The sequence below is a fragment of the Carcharhinus amblyrhynchos genome, chromosome 31 (genome assembly GCF_965287045.1).
Source record: "Carcharhinus amblyrhynchos chromosome 31, sCarAmb.v2.hapA, whole genome shotgun sequence".
NCBI classification, from domain to species: Eukaryota; Metazoa; Chordata; class Chondrichthyes; order Carcharhiniformes; family Carcharhinidae; genus Carcharhinus; species Carcharhinus amblyrhynchos.
Window position 1 is genome coordinate 3,194,918 of NC_137354.1, and position 6,808 is coordinate 3,201,725.

A 6,808-nucleotide genomic window follows, 5' to 3' on the forward strand; every position below is an offset into this window, starting at 1 on the left:
CGCGTTCTCCCCAAGTCTGCATGGGTTTCCTCCGGGTGCTCCGGTTTCCTCCCACAGTCTGAATGATGTGCTGATTAGGTGCACTGGCTGTGCTAAATTCTCCCTCAGTGTACCTGAACAGGCGCCGGAGTGTGGCGACTAGGGGATTTTCACAGTAACTTCATTAACATTGCAGCGTTAATGTAATCTTATTTGTGACACTGATAAATAAACTCAAACTGTTGAAATTGCAAGTTCCACATTACATCTTCTCTCTAGGTACAAAGGTGGAACTTTTATAAGGTCAATATAAGCTGAATAATACTGGCAACTATAGCCCATGCTCACCTTATCACCCTTTGGACCATTCAGACCCTGTACAGACACAAACAATGAGTCACATTGGAATGTCATTGTGGTAAAAGGAGATATAAAGGTTAAGACAAGCTGTCATGATGTAAACAATCAAATAGTTACTGAGATTAATAAGAATTTAGATCAGAAACATACCTGTCAATGAAAACATTTTTATCCAAAGTGTATTTGGAATGAAACAAAACACCAAGGGCAATCAGAAATGTATATTGAAGCAGTTTACGACAACTGGAGTTGGACATTCAATCGATTTCAGAGCAGTGACAATTTTCAAGTGATGGAATTGGGTCCAGATAAATGGATTTGTTTCACTGCCTGTGCAGAGTTCCATAACACCATAAGATACAGAAGCAGAATTAGCCCAGACTTAGCCCATCGAGTCTGCTCTGCCATTCAATCAAGGCTGATATGATTCTCATCCCCATTCTCCTGCCCTCTCCCCTTGATCCCCCTATTGATCAAGAACCTATCTCTATCTTAAAGACACTCAATGACCTGGCCTCCACAGCACTCTGTGGCAATGGGTTCCACAGATTCACAACCCTCTGGCAGAAGAAATTCTTCCTCATCTCAGCTTTACAGCAGTGTCCCTTCACTCTGAGGTTGTGCCCTCGAGTTCTAGTCTCTTCCACGAGTGGAAACACCCTCTCCAAGTTTGCTCTATCTGGGCCTCTCAGTAGTCTATAAATTCAATTACATACTTCTAAACTCCATCAAGGTTAGACACAGACTCTTCAACCTCTCCTCATTTGACAAACCCCTCATTCCTGGGATCGTTATGTAGATTAATCCAGAAACTCAGCTCATGTTCTGGGGACCTGGGTTCAAATCCCGCTAGGGCTGATGGTCGAATTTGAATGTGATAAAAAAAAATCTGGAATTAAGAAATTACTGCTGACCATGAAACCATTGTCGATTGTTGGAAAAATCCATTGCGTTCACTAATGTCCTTTAGGGGAGGAAATCTGCCATCCTTACCTGGCCTGGCCTACACGTGACTAAAGATGCAGCATGATGTGGTTGACTCTAAACTGCCCTCCAAGGGCAACTAGGGATGGGCAGTAAACGCTGGCCAGCCGGTGATCCCCATTGTCCCACAAATGAATAAAAAAAGGCTCAGTGGATAGTCCTCTAACCTCAGAGTCTGAAGGTCACATGAATTCATGTCTCACTCCAGTGTTTGAGCAAAGAATCTAGGCTGACACCTTGGAGTGCTAGTTGTTGGAAGTTCAATCTTTCACGCAAAATATTAAACCCAAATCTATTCCCACTTCTCAATGGTCGTTAAAATTAGTTTCAAGTGGAACTATTTGAAACTAAGCGGGGGAGATTCTCTGGTGCTCTGGCTAATGTTTATCCGACAATCAGCAATCTAAAATATACATTAACTGCTCACGTATTTCAGTAATGTTTGTGGAAATTTGTTGTGTTAGTTTGGCGATAAAATAATGAGTACACTTCAGTGTAATTCATTCAAAAGGTGCTATATAAATGCAATATCTCTCCATCATCCCATTCCTGCTCACCACATTCTTCCAAGGACTGTATGATTGCCCCATTACTCCCATTTTAAAAAGTACAATTTTTTTCAATCAGTTTATAGAAAAGAAAGTTTAAAAATGCAGGTTCCCCCCGGCAAACAGGTTTGCTCATCAGAGAATGTGCAGCGATGCAAAGACACATTGAAACCACCAGTGCTGGAGCGTTCAGGTAGTAACACAGCTAAATCCAGGAAAAGTGTCCAGTTCTTGAACTCCCAGCAAGGAATCGCTTTCAAATATTCAGCCTAATTTTTAAGGACCGTTTGTGATGCAGCTTCACTGAGGCAAAAGTCTTGTGCAACAGGCAAATATCAAAATTAATAATTTGAACACAAGCATAAAAAAGGTACAAAAAATTCTTTTTTTTAAAGAAGCAAGTGCAGTAAACAATAACTTTCTCGAAGTTAATGTTACATCAGGAGTTGTATATATAATTTGGCTGGTTTATTCAGGCAACCATCACTGATAAAATAACAGATGAGATGCTGAATGTAAAAAGACCGAAAGCTCATTCACTCGGAATGTAAAGCAGACGCTTACAGCCATAGAGCTAAACTTCCAAACAATTACAGAATAGCTTGACTGTCTGGCTGATATATAAAATGTCCTGTTACATAAACGCACCCATTTCTCTTACATCCCCTTTCATTCATTCTCAAGTCTGAATTACTGTTACATATTGTTACACATATGTTTCTGTGCTCAGACAATGACCTTTACCACTCAAGCTATCATCCGTGAAGAACTGCAATTTTAAAATACTAAGCTATATTACAGAATTGTTACCGTGCAGACGGCAGCTCTGGTCCATTGTGTCTGCCCCCACTCCACAAACGAGCATTATGTCTTAATGTCAATCCCCTGCCTTTTCCCCATGCCCCTGCACATTGTTTCTATTTAAATAATCATCTCATACCCTCTCAGATGCCCCGATTGAACCTGCCTCTGCCACACTTCCAGGCACAGCATTCCAGACCCAAACCACTCACTGTCTGAAAGAAGTTCTTCTCACATCACATTTGCTTCTTTTGCAAAACAATTTAAATCTCTGCCGTCTCGTTCTTGATTCTTTTACAAGTGGGAACAGTATCTATGCTGTCCAGCCTCATCAGAATTTTGAATATCTCTAGCAAATCTCCTCTTGGCTTTCTTCCAAGGAGAACAGTCCCAAGCTCTCCAATCCAGCCTCATAACTGAACTTTCTCATCCCTGTAAATCTCTTCTGCAAAATCTCCAACATGTCCACATCCTCCCTATAATGTGGCACTCAGAACTGTACACAATATTCCAGCTGAGGTCTAACGGGTTCCTTGCTGTTGTACTCAATGCCCTATTTATAAAGTCTAGGGCTGTGACCTTACCGGCCATTAACACCTACCACCACTGCAAGTGAGGACGGAGAACTTGGCACCCAGCCAAATCCTGCTGCTGTGAACAGAGGCAAGATTCCAGCCTCGGAGTCGGTTAGCTCATTCAGCTGGTTCATGGTGCAGAGCGATGCCAACAACATGGGTTCAATTCCCGTACTGACTGAGGTTATTCAGGAAGGGCCTGCCTTCTGAAACGCACCACTCACCTGAGGTTTAATCCTCAGATTAAATCACCACCAGTCAGCGTAGGATCATCTGGGACTATGGTGACCTGCTACTTAAAGTTTTGTATACTATATGCTTTATTAACTGCTTTCTCCACCTGTCCTGCCATCTTTAAGATCTCTGCACACATACACCCAGCTCCCTCTGCTCTGAAACACCCTTTAGAGTTGTACTCTTTATATCAGTCTCTCTGTATTCTTCCCACCAAAATGAATCATCTCACTTCTCCACATGAACTTCCTCTACCATCTGTCTGTCCATTCCACCAACTTGTCTATGTTCTTTTGAAGTTCCACACTGTCTTCTTCACAGTTTACAATGTTTCCAAGTTTTGTACCTTCCACATACTTTGAACTTGCCCCCCGCACATTGTGGCTTAGTTCGTTAATATATATCAGGAAAAGCGAGGGTTCCAATACTGACCCTTGGGAAAGTCCACTCCAAACCTCCCTATAGCTCAGAGATCAATCAATGGCTTCTGGTTATATCCTTACAGAACATTCAATCTCATTGTTTAATGTGTTTAATGTTTAATTCAGAATCATAACTTACCTTTTCTCCTTTTTGCCCGGAGTCTCCCTTTTGGAAATCAACATAAAGAGATGAAGAACGTTAGAGAATTTGCCCACTGTCTGTATAGTCTTAAAACTTATCAAACTGTCTATATTACAAGCTGGAAAGCTGGCTTACCTTTTCACCTTTCGGGCCAGGCAAACCCTGTGGGAAAATGGGAAAAGAAACAACTCTCAGGGTTGCAATAAACAGTTGAGTGGATTGTGAGTTTTACTCCGTTAAAAATGTAAGAGCATGTTTTTACAATGCTGCATAGAATGATCATCAGGATGTGTCAGAACTGGAGACAGTACAGGAATGTTACCTATAACTTCATTCAAATGTTTGGAAGGAATTGGCAAATGTTCCTTTGGGAAATGAGACACTGATTACAAGACAGAAGGAGGCTATTCAACCCATATACTCTGTGCTGACCCAGGGTGACCTTTTCAAAAACTTCAAAATACTTTCCAAAAGAATCATAGAATCTCACAGTGCAGAAGAGGCCCTTTGGCCCATCAAGTCTACACTGGCACATTCAGAACACCTGCTCCAAAACTTTACCACATTCCTGTCCCGATTCCAGGACAGGTGAGGTTCTCAGAATGGAAATCTCCATTGGCTTCGGGCAGGAATTTCCAACCTCTCCTGAGCCAGGCCATCAAATCCTGCCCCTGAACTCCTGCCTAACCCCATCTGCTCACGCTTGGCCCATAGCCCTGTCTGTTACAATGTGCTAAGTGCTCATCCAGGTATTATTTAAAGGATGTGAGGCATCCCACCTCCACCACCCTCCCAGACAACACATTCCAGACCCTCACCACCCCCTGGGTAAAAAACCTGAGAAATAATTTCAATCAACAACCTTTCAAAGTTTTAGCTGATTGGATGAAATATGAATTATTATTTTGTGCTATTCATACAGATTTTCACTGGGGGGCACCTTATATTAGGGGTATTGGCTGGGTTGTAACGACGGAATTGTTTACTGTCTATTATACAAAACAAAGAACAACAAAGAAAATTACAGCACTGGAACAGGCCCTTTGGCCCTTCAAGCCTGCCCCAACCATGCTGCCTGACTGAACTAAAACCCCCTGTCCTTCCGGGAACCATATCCCTCTATTCCCATCCTATTCATGTATTTGTTAAGACGCCCCTTAAAACTCACTACTGTATCCGCTTCCACTACCTCCCCCGGCAACGAGTTCCAGGCACCCACCACCCTCTGTGTAAGAAACCTCTTCCTTTAAACCTTGCCCCTCGCACCTTTAACCCATGCCCCCTAGTAATTGACTCTTCCACCCTGGGAAAAAGCTTCTGACTATCCATTCTGTCCATGCCCCTCATAATCTTGTAGACTTCTATCAGGTCTCCCCTCAACCTCTGTTGTTCCAGAGACAACAAACCAAGTTTCTCCAACCTCTCCTCATAGCTAATGCCCTCCATACCAGGCAACATCCTGGTAAATCTTTTCTGTACCCTCTCCAAAGCCTCCACCATCCTTCTGGTAGTGTGGCAACCAGAATTGAACACTATATTCCAAATGTGGCCTAACTAAAAGAATGGATGGAAAATTGTGCTGGTCATGTAGCTTATATACCAAGTGTAGTGTGTCAAAATTCACAGATGACACTAAGATGGATGGAAGAGCAAAGTGTGCAGAGGACACTGAAAGTGTGCAAAGGGATATAGATAGTCTAAGTGTGTGGATGAGGGTCTGGTAGATGGAGTACAATGCTGGTAAGTGTGAGATCATCCATTTTGGTAGGAATAACAGCAAAATGGACTATTATTTAAATGGTAAAAAATTGCAACATGCTATTGTGCAGAGGGACCTGTGTGTCTTTGTGCAGGAATCTCAAGGAATTGGTTTGCAAGTGCAGCAGGTAATTAAGAAGGCGAATGGAATTTTATCCTTCATTGCTAGAGGGGTAGAGCTAAAAACAGTGAGATTATGTTACAGCTGTATAAGGTGCTGGTGAGGCCACACCTGGAGTACTGTGTACAGTTTTGGTCTCCTTCCTTGAGAAAGGATATACTGGCACTGGAGGGGGTGCAGAGGAGATTCACTGGGTTGATTTTGGAGTTGGTTGGTTTATGAGGAGAGACTGAGTAGACTGGGACTATACTCATTGGAATTCTGAAGAATGAGGGGAGATCTTATAGAAACATATAAGATTATGAAGGGAATAGATAAGATAGAAGCAGGGAAGTTGTTTCCACTGGCGGGTGAAACTAGAACTAGGGGGCATCAAAGGAAGCAGACTGAGAACTGAATTGAGGAGGAACTTCTTCACACAAAGGGTTGTGAATCTGTGGAATTCCCCGCCCAGTGAAGCAGTTGAGGCTCCCTCATTGCATGTTTTTAAGGCAAGGATAGATAGATTTTTGAACAGTAAAGGAATTAAGGGTTATGGTGAGCGGGCGGGTAAGTGGAGCTGAGTCCACAGAAAGATCAGCCATGATCTTATTGAATGGTGGAGCAGGCTCGAGAGGCCAGATGGCCGACTCCTGCTCCTAGTTCATATGTTCTTATATTGAATACTTATTTTATATTTTAACCACATCACAAGCACTGGTTAAAAAATGTGACCCACATTATTTAGTATCTTACAGCTGCATTAAAATGTTCCCGTATTTAATTATATGTCATGCCTGTTTATTTAAAACCATGCCTAAAATCTGAAATAGTAAGTGTTACATATACACTGAATAACACAGAGAACCTTCATCAGGTATGTTAACTTGTTTTATATGTCAGCT

At 42.2% G+C, this 6,808-nt stretch overlaps 1 protein-coding gene across 1 annotated transcript in view; it reads right to left on the bottom strand.

Annotated features, from left to right (window-relative positions):
* col13a1 (collagen, type XIII, alpha 1) overlaps positions 1–4,068 on the bottom strand; it is a 92,062-nt gene extending 87,994 nt beyond the window's left edge. The window contains exons 1-2 of the mRNA XM_080215649.1: positions 4,043–4,068; positions 328–354 (exon numbers count right to left, since the gene is read on the bottom strand). The gene's annotated coding sequence lies outside the window, so the exon portion shown is untranslated. The remainder of the gene's footprint in view (positions 1–327; positions 355–4,042) is intronic.
* Positions 4,069–6,808: the final 2,740 nt, after the last annotated feature.